At 40.3% G+C, this 16,602-nt stretch overlaps 1 protein-coding gene across 2 annotated transcripts in view; it reads right to left on the reverse strand.

The window, feature by feature from the left end:
- The window catches only part of LOC126018963 (40S ribosomal protein S4, X isoform-like), a 965,922-nt gene that overhangs the window by 90,174 nt on the left and 859,146 nt on the right, over positions 1-16,602 (reverse strand). The window lies entirely within an intron of this gene.

Here is a 16,602-nt window from a genome sequence, read left to right on the forward strand (position 1 = left end):
AAATAAAAATTTCTTTAAAAAATTAAATAAAAGACGTAATTATAAAAAAAGACGTAATTAAAGGAATAAAGTGGGGCTGGGAGAGATAGCATGGAGACAAGGCGTCTGTCTTTCTTGTAAAAGATCGGTGGCTCAGATCTCCCATGGTCCCCCGTGCCCACCCGGGGCGTTCTCCAAGCATAGAGCCAGGAGCACCCTCCGAGTGCCGCCAGGAGTGACCCAAAAGAAGCAAAAACAAATCAAATCAAATAACAAAAACTACAACAAAACAATACAAAATAAACAAACAAGAATAAAAAAAGAAAAGAAAAAGAAAACAAAACAAAGAAAAAGGGAGAAAGTAATACCGGAGATCACTTTACATTTGGGGAGAAACAGGATAAGAGGTTGTGTTATATAGGTATATATATATATATATATATATATATATATATATATATATATATATATATATATACTTATGATGAAAGTATAGGCCTCCCCATTGTCTTTTGAGATTTCCTTGCGAGGTGTGGGATCCAGGCAGGGAGGTCTTGGGTAGAGTTCTTGCAGTGGGCGTCCTTTGGAGCTAGTTCCGATATCAAGCCACAGTCCACATTAGGGAGAGGTGATTAGGAGGGCCACACTGCATGGGTCAGTCGGGGCGTTGATTGTATTTTCTTGCGGGGAGCGAGGTGAGAGTTTTAGTGGGTGTCTCTTCACTTGGGTAGTGGGTACTGGCTCGTTGGGGTAGGAAGTCGGTCTTGATGCCTACTGGATTAAGAACTGAGGGTGAAGAGTTATAGTGTGGTGGGGATATCGGGGATGGGATTGAGGGGGGAAGGAATAGTTGGATTTCTGGAGGAGGGAGAGGGAATAGTATATAGGAGGGGTTATATAGGGTATAGGTATGGCCAACTCAGATATTTTTTAAATAAATATTTAAGCGCCATGATTATGAGCATGTTTGTAGTTGAGTTTCAGTCATAAACAGAATCCCCCCCCCCTTCACCAGTGCAACATTCCCACCACCAATGCCCCCCTCCTCCCCCACCCTACATGTATTTGCGACAGGCATTCTACTTCTCTTATTCTTTAATATTGTCATGCTAGGGCCCGGAGAGATACCACAGCGGTGTTTGCCTTGTAAGCAGCCGATCCAGAACCAAAGGTGGTTGGTTCGAATCCTGGTGTCCTATATCGTCCTCCGTGCCTGCCAGGAGCTATTTCTGAGCAGACAGCCAGGAGTAACCCCTGAGCACCACAGGGTGTGACCCAAAAACCAAAATATATATATATATATATATATATATATATATATATATATATATATAGTCATGCTAGTCAACACAGATATTTTTATATGTCCATTCTCACTGGCATGATATATTATTGTTGTCTTGATTTGAATTTTTCTAATGATAAGTGATGTTGAGCACTTTTTCATGTGCAGATTAGCATATTAGCAATTTTCTTGTTTTCCTGAGAGGTTTCTGTTTACTTCTCCCCCACACTTTTTTTTTTTTTTTTTGGTTTTTGGGTCACACCCAGCAGCACTCAGGGGTTACTCCTGGTTCTACACTCAGAAATCGCTCCTGGCAGATGCGGGGGACCATATGGTCTGCCGGAATTTGAACCACTGTCCTTCTGCATGCAAGGCAAACACCTTGCCTCCATGCTATCTCTCTGGCCCCACTTCTCCCCATTTTTTGCCTTTTTTCTTTTTTTTTGATCTTTGTGAGTACTTTATATGTCCTGGATATCAAGCATTTATCTGATTTATTGAATGCAAATTTAATCCTATTCAGTTAGTTATTTTTTAGTTTTAGTCTGTGTTTCTTTTGCCATGCAGAAACTCATTAATTTTATATAGTCCCATGTTGTTGTTGTGTTGTTCTTGTTGTTGTTTTTGTCAGTGAAGATTCCTTTGAGGTCCAAATCTTGGAGGATTCTGTCTATATTTTCCTCAATTACTTTTCCAGTTATTTTCCAATCAGATCTCAAAACCTTTGATCCACTTTGAATTAACTTTTGTATGAAATATAGATTAAGATTTAATTTCTTACACATAGTTATCATGTTTTTCTAGCTCCCTTTGTTACAAAAGCTAGCTTACTCTATTTCATGTTCTCAGCTCCTTTATCAAAAATATAGAAACAATAAGCCAATTTATCAAAATAGATGGTTACAAAGTCGATAAACAAAAATAGGTTGCACGCTTTTGTGGGGCATACATAGGAAGACTTAGGGATAATTTCTGGTGCTGCACTCCAGATTTACTCATGGTGGTACTTGGGGGATCTTATAAGATCTGGAGATGAAACTCAAGTTGATCTCATGTAAGGCAAGTGTACCTGCTGTACAAAGGGTCTGGTCCCATAGATTACATTCTTATATACAAAGGATGAATCAAAGGAGAAAGAGATCAAGGAGTCTATACTATTTAAAATAGTATCCAAAGGCATCAAGTATCTAGGAATTCACTTAAAAAAAGATGTGCAAGATCCATGATAAATTTAAATCATGTAAAAAAGAAATAAAGACCTGAGAAAATGGAAGAACATTCCATGCTCATGCACTAGAATATTCAATATTGTTTCAATGACTATCCTACCTAAGTTATATAAATTCAATGAACTCCCCATCCAAATTCAGATGACATTCTTCATGGACCTAATAAAAGTCAATAATAAAGCTTCTATGGTATCAGAAGAGAACACAAATAATCAAAGCCAAATTAAAAAATAAGAAACATGGAGGCATTTCATTACCTGATTTGGAATTGTATTATAAAGCTAAAGCTGTAGTGATTAAAACTGCATGGTCCTGTAATAAAGATAGGCTCGCTGATAGGTCAGAATTGAATATCCAAGACAAATTCCCATAGATATGAACAATTAAAAATTTTTTTTGGTTTCTGGGTCACATCCAGCGGTGCTCAGGGATTACCCCTGGCTCTGCACCCAGAAGTCTTGGCAGGCTCAGGGGACTATATGATATGCTGGGGATGGGGCCCAGGTCACCTGCATTCAAGGCAAATTTCCTAGCTGTTGTGCTATCCCTCTGGTCCCTGGACAATTTATATTTGGTTTGGTTTTGCTTTGTTTCGGCCACACCCGGTGACGCTCAGGGGTTACTCCTGGCTATGCACTCAGAATCGCTCCTGGCTTGGGGGACCATATGGGATGACTGAGGATCTAACCGCAGTCCTTCCTAGGCTAGCACAGGCAAGGCAGATGCCTTACCACTCCGCGCCACCTTTCCGGCCCCCGGAAAATTAATTTTTGATAAAAGAGCTACGAACATGAAATAGAGTAAAGACAAAGATCCTATGGTTTGTTTTTCTTTGGTTTTTGGTTTTTGGGTCACACCCGGCAGAGATCAGGAGTTACTCCAGCTCTATGCTTAGAAATCGCTCCTGGCAGACTCGGGGGACCATATGGGATGCCGGGATTTGAACCACCAACCTTCTGCATGCACAGCAAATGCCTTACCTCCATGCTATCTCTCCGGCCCCCAAAGATCCTTTTTTTTTTTTGCTTTTGGGCCACACCCGGCGGTGCTCAGGGGTTACTCTTGGCTATCTGCTCAGAAATAGCTACTGGCAGGCACGGGGGACATATGGGACGCCAGGATTAGAACCAACCACCTTAGGTCCTGGGTTGGCTGCTTCAAGGCAAACGCCACTGTGCTACAAAGATCCTATTTTTAAGCAAGATTTTTCTTATAGTTCTTTTGATGTGTTTATCCCTTGTGCCAAGATTATAGCTCTGCCTATCTCTGTCTCTCACATATCTATCTCTCTCTCTCTCTATATCTCTCTCTCTCTCTCTCTCTCTCTCTCTCTCTCTCTCTCTCTCTCTCTCTCTCTCTCTCTCTCTCCTTCCCAAACTTGATTTTAGTTTGCTAACCAATTATATTCCATGTATTGTCTCCCCGCCCCACTCCACAACCTCCTTTTCAGCTCCAGGCCCCAAGACTTATATAACTTCCTAATATGTATCTATCTATATCTCTGGTCTCATACTTTGCTATTGTGAGGGAAATGGAAAAAATACAAAATTTAAATAATCTGTTCTTTTTTTTTTATCAATGTAGCATCATAAAATAATTGAGGATATGTGGTATAGAAATTTTAATAGGCCAAATTCAAGAGCAAAAAATGTATAAACTTAGATTTGATTTGATAAAAATCCTTTGCATTCATAATTTTCACTTGCAATGATAAATGAAGGCTGTTAGGCATCATTGCAATTCAAACTAATGAGGCACATAGGAAACCACACATTGATTATTTAGACATACATTTAAATGACAGAACCTAGAAGTAATTTGTATTTATGTTTAAACTACACCAACAAAAATGAATAGCCCTACACCTTCTGGCACAGCCACCAAACATTTGATGTGTTTACCAGATAGAAGATAATTGCATACGAATAAAGACATTCTGATATTTCCTAATCAGTTATATCTGGATTATTTTAAGCAGACAAGATCACTTGGCAATGTTAGATCTATAAGTAATATTAAATTAATATTAATTCCATTTGCCTTTTATCCACGTTATTTCAGAAAATCAATAGTTGTTTGTTTGTTTTTGCTGCTGTGTTCTTTTATTTCTGCTGCTGAACATACCACAATTGTTTATTTATTTGTTTATATGTCACACCTGTCAATACTCAAGGCTTACTTTTTTTTTTGTTTTGTTTTGTTTTGTTTTTGTTTTTGGGTCACACCCGATGGTGCTCAGGGGTTACTCCTGGCTGTCTGCTCAGAAATAGCTCCTGGCAGGCACGGGGGACCATATGGGACACCGGGATTCGAACCAACCACCTTAGGTTCTGGATCGACTGCTTGCTAGGCAAACACCGCTGTGCTACCTCTCCGGGCCCACTCAAGGCTTACTTTTGGCTGCAAACTCAGTGAGCATTCCTAGGGGAACTTGGGGATCCATATGTGGTGCCAGGTTTCAAACCTGGGTCCACCAGTGCAAGGCAAATTCCTTACCCATTGTACTATCTCTCCAGTTCACACTTGGTTCATCCATGCATCATCAGAAGGACATTTGGGCTGTTTCCAGTTTTGAATGATTATAAATAAAACCATTATACATGAGTGTATATGGGTGTGTGTGTGTGTGTGAATAACTTTTAATTTATCTTGGGTAAAAGCCTATTGGTGTTGTGGCTGTATGAGAGTTCCAGTTTCTCAACATATTTTTACAGCACTTGGTATCGTCAGACTCCAGAACTTTTATTTAACCATTTCAATGAGGGTGTATTAGGATCTAATTGAAATTTTTTTTACTTGCAGCCCGTATATTTTCTTGTGTGAAGTGTCTTAGAATACTCTGCTACCTTTACAATTCAGTTATTGCTTTCCTAATATCATTAAAAATGTCTATATTCTTTATTGCTTTGGTAGATATGGGATAGAATCTGAAGCTCTTTGTATCATATAATCAATATTCCCCCATAATCTAGTCAATTTTTTTTCTGCTCACAGAAATGGTGTCTGGGATGTCAAGATCAGGAAGACAAATTGCCTTTTAGAACTATTTCATATTCTCACTATCTTATTTTCATTGAACATACTTTTCTTCTCATTTTTACTTAGTTCATGGTTTTATTATTAACAGTCACAAGTTATTGAGTACTATCTTTTTTTTTGCCAGATTTATAATGATGTTATTTCTCTGATAACCTACTACCACCAGAGAAAGAAGTAGGTGAATTCCAACATTATAAAAGATTTTTCCAGATTTCTTTTGCCTTAATTAGTCTTTCTGTACTGTTTTCCTTCTCCCAACCTGTAAACCTCGTCCCTGGCCCATTAATTGTTTTTTCTCTGCCCTGCCTTGAGCCTTGGGAGTCTATGTCCTTGGAAAGAAATGTCTGGTTCTTTTTGGGCTGAAAGGAAGGTTAGAGACTCAGGGGCAGCAAGCAAAAGGTGAAATTGGAACTTTACTTACTTTTCTTGACTCTCTTTTACCTCTGTGGTGGACTTCTGGAAAGAGCCAAGACACTCTATGGCCACAAAATTGCTAGAATGGAGACAAAAAAACTTACTTCCTCCTTGTCTCTGACTCTCAGTCCAAAAATACAACCTTCCTCCTTTCAGGCCTAGGAAAATAATATCTTCTTGCTGTTGCAAAGTGATGCCCAATATTATTATCATCTCTACTAAAATAACCCTCTGGAGATAAGAATTAATACCTGACTCTGGCTTTCTCACACTACAGATACAAATTTATCTCTGTGTAAAATCATTTCTAGAAATCCTGAGCATCCATGAGCCTGGAATTGACACAGATGGCTGATGCATTCATTAAAAATATTTCTTGTTCTTGGGCTTATGGTGATAGTACAATGAGAGGGCAATTGCCTTGCATATGGCTGAATCCATTTTGATCCCCATCATTTTGGCATCCCCCTAGCACTGCCAGGTGTAATTTCTGAGAGCAGAGCTAGGAGTGACCCCTGAGCATAGTTGGGTGTGGCCCCAAAACCAACAATAAATATATAAATAAATTAAATTAAATAATAACTTTTTTGGTTTTAAAAATATGGAAAAACAGGTTCAAATTAACTGAAATTATAAAGAAAATTTAGATATTTGTGTTATTGAAAAGCACCCTCTTAAAAAAGATTAGAAAAGCTTTAGGGTTAGTTTCCATCATTTAACCAGAATTGGCTTCTACCTCCTAATTTCTTGGCTCTGCTTTCTTAGTGTAGCTTCCACAAGATTTAAACTGTTGTGAAAGCAAGTTTCTTTACTCATTATTCAATGTGAAAAATTTTTACTGTCAATGTTACCTGACAAAGTCTTGAAATTTATTTTTACCCCAATCTCAGAATTTGGAACATTTCCTAAACCTTTCATGGCATGCAGAATGGAATGTACTGATTGGCCGGTCTTGGGTCATGTGACATAAGGTTCCTTTCTTCCTGCAGAGAGAGGAGTCAGTCTCCCCAGAACTACACTGTTTGCATACAAGATTACGCAAGAAAAAAAAAAACTATGTGAATAACTACACTTTTGGCAAGGAGAAAGGAAAGGGCAGTCAATCAACATATTTTCATCAGTGGATTTTTAAGTTTTATGTCGTGAAACCCAAATATATAAAATGGATACAATTGGAGTTTTATTAACTACTATGGAAATGGGGATTTTAAAGCCCTGTCTTCTATAGCTCCTAAGAGACCTGCTTAGTAACCTAGTACTCCAGGAAATACGGATGATGATAATATCTTTGGTCCATTCAGCATTATTCTTTGTTATAGTTTAATAAGCAAATATCTCCTTGGAGAATATGTGTTCATGACTGTTGTCTCTAGGCACTTGTGCTGTTTATTCTGTGCACAGCTTTGTCAAATAGGTAGAACATTAATTTCATTAAGAACATGCATTATAGTTACAGACTTACAACATAAAGACACCAGTATATTGCTATCATTATTCAAGCTTACTAAAGCTTCAGCTATTTACCTTTGTTTCTGATAAAAACCCAAACAGCAAAGCCACAAATGAGAACATACAGCTAACAAAGCTGGCCAATATGTGAATTTAGAAAAACGGGTATAGATAGAGGAGGCAAGCAAAAAACTCTTCAAGTTAACATTGGTCAGAAATCTAGTTTCCTGGAAGACTCGGGGAATTAACAGATTATTGAATTTTTCTTGACAGCTATGTGGAAAGCATCTTACACTAAAAAGTTGGAAGTTTCTTTAGTAAGAGTTTTGGCATAAAATCTGAAACATGGGGCCGGAGAGATAGCATGGAGGTAAGGCGTTTGCCTCTCATGCAAAAGGTCATCGGTTCGAATCCCGGCGTCCCATATGGTCCCCCGTGCTCGCCAGGAGCGACTTCTGAGCATGGAGCCAGGAGTAACTCCTGAGCACTGCCAGGTGAAAACAAAAAAAAAAAAAAAAAAAAAAAAAATCTGAAACATGAGCCAGATATATAGTACAAGGGCTCTTGCCTTGTACACTGCCAACTCCTGACTCTGTGCTCAAGGATCATTCCTGGTGGAGCTCAGGGGATCATAAGTGGAGCAGGAGATCAAAGCTGAGTCAACTGCATGGAAGTCAATTGCCTAATCTCTGAACTATCTCTCTGGCCTTTAAGTTAGCTATTTTAAGTGTATAATTCAGTGGCACATGCATTAGGCACATTCTGGTTGTCTGACTATCATCACTCCATTTTCAGGACTTTTTCTTCTTGCAAAATAGCATTTCTTTCTTTTTTTTGGGGGAGGGGCACACCCAGCGATGCTCAGGGGTTACTCCTGGCTGTCTGCTCAGAAATAGCTCCTGGCAGGCACGGGGGACCATACGGGACACTGGGATTCGAATCAGCCACCTTTGGTCCTGGATTGGCTGCTTGCAAGGCAAACGCCGTTGTGCTATCCATCCGGGCCCGCAAAATAGCATTTCTATAAAAAAAAAAAAAATTCCACCACCCCACTCCTTATGCCCCTAGTAAGCAACCTTCTAGTTTCTGTTTCTATGAATCTAATACTAGGGACTTCATACAAATTGTATAGTAATAATCTTAAATTTTATTTCTCAACTTATTTCACTTGGCATAATGCTTTCAAACCTTATTCATATTGTAGTGTGTTGTGGATGTTTTTCTCCATTTTGAAAGCTGAATTTTATTGATCTGTCACACCAGTGGACATTTGGTTGCTTTCATTTTTTAGCTGGTGTGGAAAATGCTGCGACTATGAGTGTGCAAATAACTTTTGAGACCATGCTTGTATAAATATATATGCACATATATGTGTACACACATTTAATTGCATTCTAGATTTTCACTTTTGTATATATCTGTGTATCTCTATACATACATACATATATATGCACATATATGGGGAGATGCCTGATTGTTCTTGATGATCACTTTTGAAAGACTTGAGGGACCATATGGGGTCCCAGGAAAGGAACCCAGGTCAGCCACATGCAAGGCAATTTGCTTTACTTGCTCATACTAGTACTATCACTGTAGCCCACAACTGGTTGAGGAGTTTTTTTTTTTGTTTGTTTTTGTTTTTTTTTGCTTTGTTTTGGGCCAGTGGTGCTCAGAGGTTACTTCTGGCTCTGCACTCAGAAATTACTCCTGACAGGCTTGGGGTTGGGGGGCTATGTGGGATACCAGGGATTGAACCCTGGTGGACCATGTGCACCTTACCAGTGGTGCTAACATTCCAGCCCCCTTTTTTTTTTTTTTTTTTGGTTTTTGGGCCACACCTGGCGGTGCTCAGGGGTTACTCCTGGCTGTCTGCTCAGAAGTAGCTCCTGGCAGGCACGGGGGACCATATGGGACACCGGGATTCGAACCAACCACCTTTGGTCCTGGATTGGCTGCTTGCAAGGCAAACGCCGCTGTGCTATCTCTCCGGGCCCATCCAGCCCCTTTTTAATTAAAATTTTTTTTGGGGGGGTGCCTCCCAAGTAGTACTTAGGGAACCTGGAACTTTCTCTGGGTGATATTCAGTCAACAGGCTTGGAAGTCAAGTTCTAGACCTTGTGATGCACTGCTGTGCTAGCCTGTGATACAGGAGCCCCAAGGCCACTGTGACAATGCTGGGGACTGAATTCAGGGCCTAGTGCATGCAAGGCATACACCCCTGGTCCCTGAACTCTCTCTGAGCTCCTCTATCAATTTTGTTTTGTAAAATTATTTCATATATTCTAAGGTATAGCAAAGACTCCTAGACTGGCAATGCAGGAACTTAATCTTATAATTTAACAATAGAACTAAAAGAGAAAAATAGCTAGGCAGATCTGTGGCTTCTTTCCTATTTACAGAGATAGAGCTATTAAGGGTTCAATTGTGGTCTAAGTTTCCACTTGTGTAGGCCTTCCAATCACTAAAGCAAGGGTAAGGGATCTATAGTTTAGCCCAGGTTGAACCCAGAGCAGAACCCAAGGAAACAAGGCTGTGCTTCAGCAAAGAAACAAAGAGGAGCTTCTTCTCCAGCAGGGTGGCTCACTGTAGCCTAGATGGAGCCTTTTTGGGCTAATCTAGTTCACAGCCTTACTTCTTGTTGCAGACAGGGAGCAAGGACAGTGGAAAACATATATCTATTTCTTCCTTGGTAGAAATAGAGCATCCCCTTATAAAATTGTTCTTATTGTTTGAACGTTTCCTGTCCTGAGAATTCTGTTTGATCAAATGTCACTTTTCTGTCATTTTTATCAAGGAAGCTGTCTAGTTCTTTGCTGCTTATATCCATAACTAATACAATTAGTCTTTCAGACCCAGAAATGTGGTGCTGAAATATTTCCCGACTCAATCGACCTCACTGAGAAAGAAAGCTAGCATTCTACTCCCATAATATAGCAGTAACTCAAGCACAGGCCTTATATTATGCCCTGCATAGAAAGCAGCTGACACGCAGTAACTCTGCATTGGAGCAGTTGGAGAAAAAGAGCGTGTTGCTCTCTACAATGGAGAAAGGCCATGCTTTGGGTCAGGGCTATTCTACCCTGAAAAGGGTGGGGAGTATTTCAGATGTGGCAATGAAGACACTGTCTCGTTCACACACTCATTAATAGTATCACCTTTCATTCATTGGGTAACAACGGATAATGAAAATTAAGTCAAACAAAAACCCTTTTGACATCGTCTTCAATGGTGATGTCACAGTCCTTTGAGTGGAGGATGCATTTCTGCTCCAGACATCTCTCTGACTATACGCACCTCACATTCCCAGGATGATTTGTGCATCAAAACCTAATTGGTTTTCTTGGAACAAAAACTAAAAATGTTAAATATCTTCTAGAATGTCTTTCAGATAGCTGAAGTCATTGCTACTTTACTCTTTTACCTAAATATTTCAATGTTATCACCTTATAACCCAGGCTTTCACTATAGAGACTTGATTACGAAGGATAAGCAATGAGCTTGTCCCCACTGTTCTCTCTTCTCATCTCCATTATCCCAGGGACAATTCTTTCTTACTGTCATTTGTACCACCATCTTCTTGTGCATGTCTGTAATGTCTCATTGCCACTTATGGGGCTTGGTATTCTGAACTCTGCATCGTTCCTCATTGTGCATAGAAACCAACCTCTCGTGGGAGGCTGCTTTAAATATAGGTACCTGGATCAACCTTTAGAGAGGCTAAGCCACTAGAGTAAGTTTAGGTATTTTCATGTCAATGTACATCAGAGGCAATTTTGGCAGGTTGACACATTGACCTCACCTTAAGAAATCATGTCCCAGAACTTGATTAGATTCCATTACTGAATGCTCCCAAGTACTGTTGAGTTGACCAGGCTACCAATTCCTTCCTCCATCCACCCCAACCTTGCCAAAAGAAAGAAAAAAAAAATGGACTGCAAAGATGATGCCAGGTTAGGTACTTGTTTTTCTGATCCCTGAATCCAGAGTCATTCCTTGTAGTCCCTCAAAAAGCCATAGTCTATGGAGTATTAGAGCATCACAAGAATAGAGCACTCCCAACTATAGAGTTAGGATAGCCCCTGATATGGAGTGATAATAGAACAAGTAGGGCATTTACCTTACATGAGGCTAACCCAATTCAATCCCAGCACTGCTGTCTCCCCTCAAAGTGATCCTTGAGCCCAGAGCCAGGAATAAGTGTTAAGCATCCACTTCATGTAGCCCCAAAACTAAAACAAACAAATAAAAATCAAAGAAACAAACCAAAGAAAAAAAACAGAAAAAGGCCCCTGAGTGCCACTGGGTATGTCTCAAACCTCAACCAAAGAAAAAGAGAAAACAAGTCTCTGTAAGTGACAGTCTAGCATTTCTGTCTCAGAGAGGAGCTCAACATGAAATGGGTCCCTTGGACTAGTGTGGCTGTTTTCACATTTCTCCCGATGCATGTAAGGGAATGCTGCCAGATAGCTATAAAGATAATTTGCCAGTTTGTTTTCTGCAGTTAATCATTAAGAGGAACTAATTCAGGCCTGAAGGTCCAGTCACACTTCTGCATGGTTGCATGTCATTAAAGGAGGAAGTTCCTGTATAGGGTGCTGCATTGCTGCTGTGTGTGAACCGTGTCTGACAGATTGGCCAGGTAGAAATTCCAGACAAGCAGCAGTTTCTCACAGAGCTTTGAAAATTGGGAAAGTAACTATACCTTCTCCCTTGGCCTTATTTTTTTTTTCTGAGTAGGGGGACTATATCTTAGCTCTCCTAAGTGTTAGGAAGATAAAGGACTTGAAAATCACTGTCAGCTGACAGGCTACCTTAGAGAGCCAACATGAGGATGTTTCACAAAGAGCTTGTTGCTACTGTGAGAATGGTGCTTTCTTCTTAAAAGCTCTCCTCGGCAGAGGAAGAAAAGATGCATTGTGGCATGTGTGCCTTAAACCAGTATTCAGCCAGGCTCCTCTCAGCCGAGTGGCCCACATCATCTTCACATCCCTCTGGGATCAAGTCTGGGTTACCTGAATTTCTTCAGATGATAGGGAACCAAGAAACCCCTGCAGTGTAGAGCTGTATCCACATGAAGAAGACACAGGCAGGTTAAGGGAAGGTCATCTGAAGCAAAAAAAGATGTGGGATCCCAATCCAAGTCCTTTGATTTTTTTAAAATCATACACTGTAATTGTATAGTTAGATAATGTTTGACTAAATTCTTCTGGTAAAATTATTACAGAATGAAGTTAAATTCCCTTTGACTCTCTCCTCCTGAAATCTGTCTCGTTTTTCCAGGACAGATTCACTGTGTTCAGTTGAGTATTAACCCTGTTATGCAGTGCTCTGTGTTTGCATACAAAGACATGTGTACCCCTGAAAATGATGTAATGTGACTTTAGATAAATGTGTATGTGTTGTGTCTGTTTTTAAATAAAAATAAAATCCCATATCATACAAATATATATGTATATATGCATATATGTGTAAATATATGTGTATATATATTCATATATATGTATTTCCTTAAAAACTTGCCTTTTGCCCTGAATAATGCATGTTGGAGATTTATTATGACCTGTAAATATAGATCAACTTTGCTGGCTTTAACTGCTATGGGTTAGGAAGATAAAGGACTTAAAACCACTATGTCAGCTGTCGTGCCACCTTCAATAGCCAACATGAGGTCATTTTACAAAGACTTGTAACTGTGAGAATGGTCTAGTCAGCCTTCAACTTATTGAACACTTTGATTGTACTCACTAATTTTGATAAAATGAAATGGTTCAGTGTATACCCCTGTTCCTGCCTTCTGTGAAGCTGAATCATTAAAACATAGGACATATTCCATATATATATATTTTAAGTGCCAGGGATCAAATACAGGGCCTCATGTATGCAAATTAAGTTGGTCTATTGCTGAGTTCTATTCCTGTCCCATTTTAATTTCATTAATAGTTATTACCAGACCATCTCAACAACAGATGCATTGATTTAGATAAATAGTGTCGGAGGCATTATGTTGCCTACACTTAGACAACAATGTTACCAAATTTTAATATGTTATCAGCTAGGAGCTAGGAGCCAGCATATTGGTTTGGGAACATTCCTAAAATACATCTGATTTGATTACTGACACCACATGGTCCCCTGAGGATTGCTGGGTGTAGTTCTGGAGGCCCCTGAGAAGTGCCAAGAGTGGCCATGGAGGCCCCTCGCTCTGCATTTTGAGTCCCTAGGATTAAAGTGCCAGTCAAATGGGCCAAGAATCACTTGTGAGGTCCTTGGGCCTCCTGAGCATACTTGAGCCCTTCTTTCCAAAATTAAAATTTAAAAAAGAAAAGTTAGGGCCGGAGAGATAGCATGGAGGTAAAGCGTTTGCCTTTCATGCAGGAGGTCATCGGTTGGAATCCCGGCATCCCATATGGTCCCCCGTGCCTGCCAGGAGCAATTTCTGAGCCTGGAGCCAGGAATAACCCCTGAGCACTGCCGGGTGTGACCCAAAAACCAAAAAAAAAAAAAAAGAAAAGTTAATGAGGTTGGAGTGATAGTACAGTGGTTAGGGCATTTGCCTTGTAAGTGGTCCACTCGGGTTTGATCTCCAGCTTCCCATATAGTTTTCTGAGTACAGCCAGGAGTGATATCTGAGTGTAGAGCAGGAGTCAATCCTGAGCACCACTGGGTTTGGCCCCAAGACAAACAAAAAACGTTTGTCAATATTCTGACAAAAAAATCTTTTAATTTTATTTAGACTATGATTGGGTATTATTTCACTTGTTAGTCATGTGTTTCCTCTTTTATGATCTGTTTGTAATTGACTATTTATTTTATAGGTTTTTTTTATTTTAATTTTTTTTTTGGTTTTTTTTTTTTTGGTGTGGTTTTTGGGTCACACCCGGCAGTGCTCAGGGGTTATTCCTGGCTCCAGGCTCAGAAATTGCTCCTGGCAGGCACGGGGGACCATATGGGATGCCGGGATTCGAACCGATGACCTCCTGCATGAAAGGCAAATGTCTTACCTCCATGCTATCTCTCCGGCCCCTTATTTTAATTTTTAATTAAGGTTTGATTTTTTTTTGTATGTCTAAAATTCAAATTTTGGCTTCTATGGTACAACTTCTTTTCCTGGGTTATTATTTGACTTCTTCAGTGTTTATGGTGTCACCATATATTTTATTTCAATCAGAAAACTATTTTAGTGTGGTCATATTTATAAACTTTTCTTTAATGTACTGTATTTTCCTTTTTATTTGTTTGTTTATTTTGGAGCTATACCTAGTTTTGCTCAGTGACTACTCTAGGTTCGTTCCTTGTGGTTTTTTTTTTGGTGTGTGTGTGGGGGGGGGAACTTGTGGTACTGGGGATTGAACCTGTGTCTCTAATATGCAAAGCATATCTTCAGCCTTTGGAATAATCTTTCTGGCCTTTGCATTATGACTTAAACAAGTCCTATTTGTGACTACTTCCCCTAACTCCAGGTCACAAATATATTTTCTCCTATGATGAAGCTTTACCTTTTCCTGGCCCAGAGCACTGCCTGAATCTATGTGCCCTAGCTGCAGGGCTAGTAGATGAGTAAAGACACTGCTATGCACCTGGAAAGCATATTTTAGTCAGACAGTTGCAGAGTAGCAGTCGGAAAAAGCATGGTAGACTAGCTAATGGGAGTAGCTCAAGTTGTTACAAGGAGCTTCTCCGATATGGTAGAACAAAAAGAAACAAGCTGCAGATCCAGAAAATGCATTCAATTGCTTTCTTCTGCAGGATGCGTAGGAGTTTTCCAGTTGTTTAAGAGGCATCCTAATTAGTGGGGAAAGCACGTTCAGGAACAGGGGTGAATGAATATGTAGATGCTGTTCCAGATGAATGAGGTGCTGATTTGCTAGAGTGCAAGATGTATTCATTCATCCATTTGTTTATTCAGTAGGCACTAACTAAACCTAGAATGTGCCAAGCATTGTGCCAAGTGTAGAAGAACTAGAAGCAAATGTGATATGCTCTCTACCCTTGTAGAGTGAAACCCTAGGAATAGCAGTTGATAACAAAGGTCTAATCGTGTGTGTGTGTGTGTGTGTGTGTGTGTGTGTGTGTGTGTGTTAGAGAAGGGAAAAAGGAAGGGAGTAAAGGCGTGGCGTGGTATGTGCCAGATAATAACTCTCCTCTTCCAATACTATTTAAAGATGATGTAACTCTTCTTCCATTCATCACCATGTCCTGCCTCTCTTACCTCTCATTGTCTAGTTCACTTACCACCATTACTTCTATTACAGACCCTCATTTCACCCTGGATGAATGGCCCCCATCTTCTAAAGAGGCACCTGTGCTCTAGTCCTACTCATTGCCTCTTGTTCAAATGGTAAATTTTCAAAATGAAAATCTGATCATGCTACTCCCTGTGGTAAGTGGAAATGGAAGGTGACCCTGGGATCGCTAGCATACCAGTATTGGTATTGGTAATGGTCATATTACACAGCAAAAGGAATTTTGCATGTAAGGGTAAAATTATACATCCATCAACCTTATAGGGAAATTCTTTACGTAGATACTACTAAATGACCCCAGCCCTTCAACAGTAGTTTTCTTCAGCAGGAAGCAATAAGAAGAATCAAAGAAGAAGAAGAATCCAAGTTATAGGAAGGTGGAGAGAAGTACTAGTCACACCGAGGGGGTGAGGGCAAACAATAAACAGTCTCTGAAAGGTCCCCTGAAGACTTTGTGTGCACTTCCTCTGGAGTCACACAGTATATATATATATTTGTAAGCATTCAAACACTGCTTTCAGACCAGGAAGGTTGGAAGGTCTTCCACCAGAGAGGCAGCGCTAACAATTCCAATCTGGAGGTTCTGTCTCATGGCCTGTAGAGCCCTTGGAGAATCTGGATGTCCCAGGATACAGGAGAGGAGCTCCCCAAAAGAGGTAGCCTTGAAGAACCAGGCATTGCAACTGCAGGGACAGAGAACAGGGAGAAAAGTCCTTGTCTGTTAGTCCTAGACTTAATTAAGGGAGCCAGGGTGAACCTTGTCTAAGGGCAGGCTCCAAGTGTGATAAGGCAGCAGAGGAATCTTGGGGTTGCCTCTTACCACCGAGTCAGCGCCAGGAACCTACACTGCAGGAGACTGTCTACAGACGCCCGGGGCGCCCGACCCCGCGGCAAACTGGGCGCAAGGGGCGCAGCCTCGCTGCAGGGGGCGGGTCTGGGCGCCGCGCCTCCTGCTCCAGGTCTG

The sequence above is a fragment of the Suncus etruscus genome, chromosome 9 (assembly GCF_024139225.1).
Source record: "Suncus etruscus isolate mSunEtr1 chromosome 9, mSunEtr1.pri.cur, whole genome shotgun sequence".
Lineage (NCBI taxonomy): Eukaryota > Metazoa > Chordata > Mammalia > Eulipotyphla > Soricidae > Suncus > Suncus etruscus.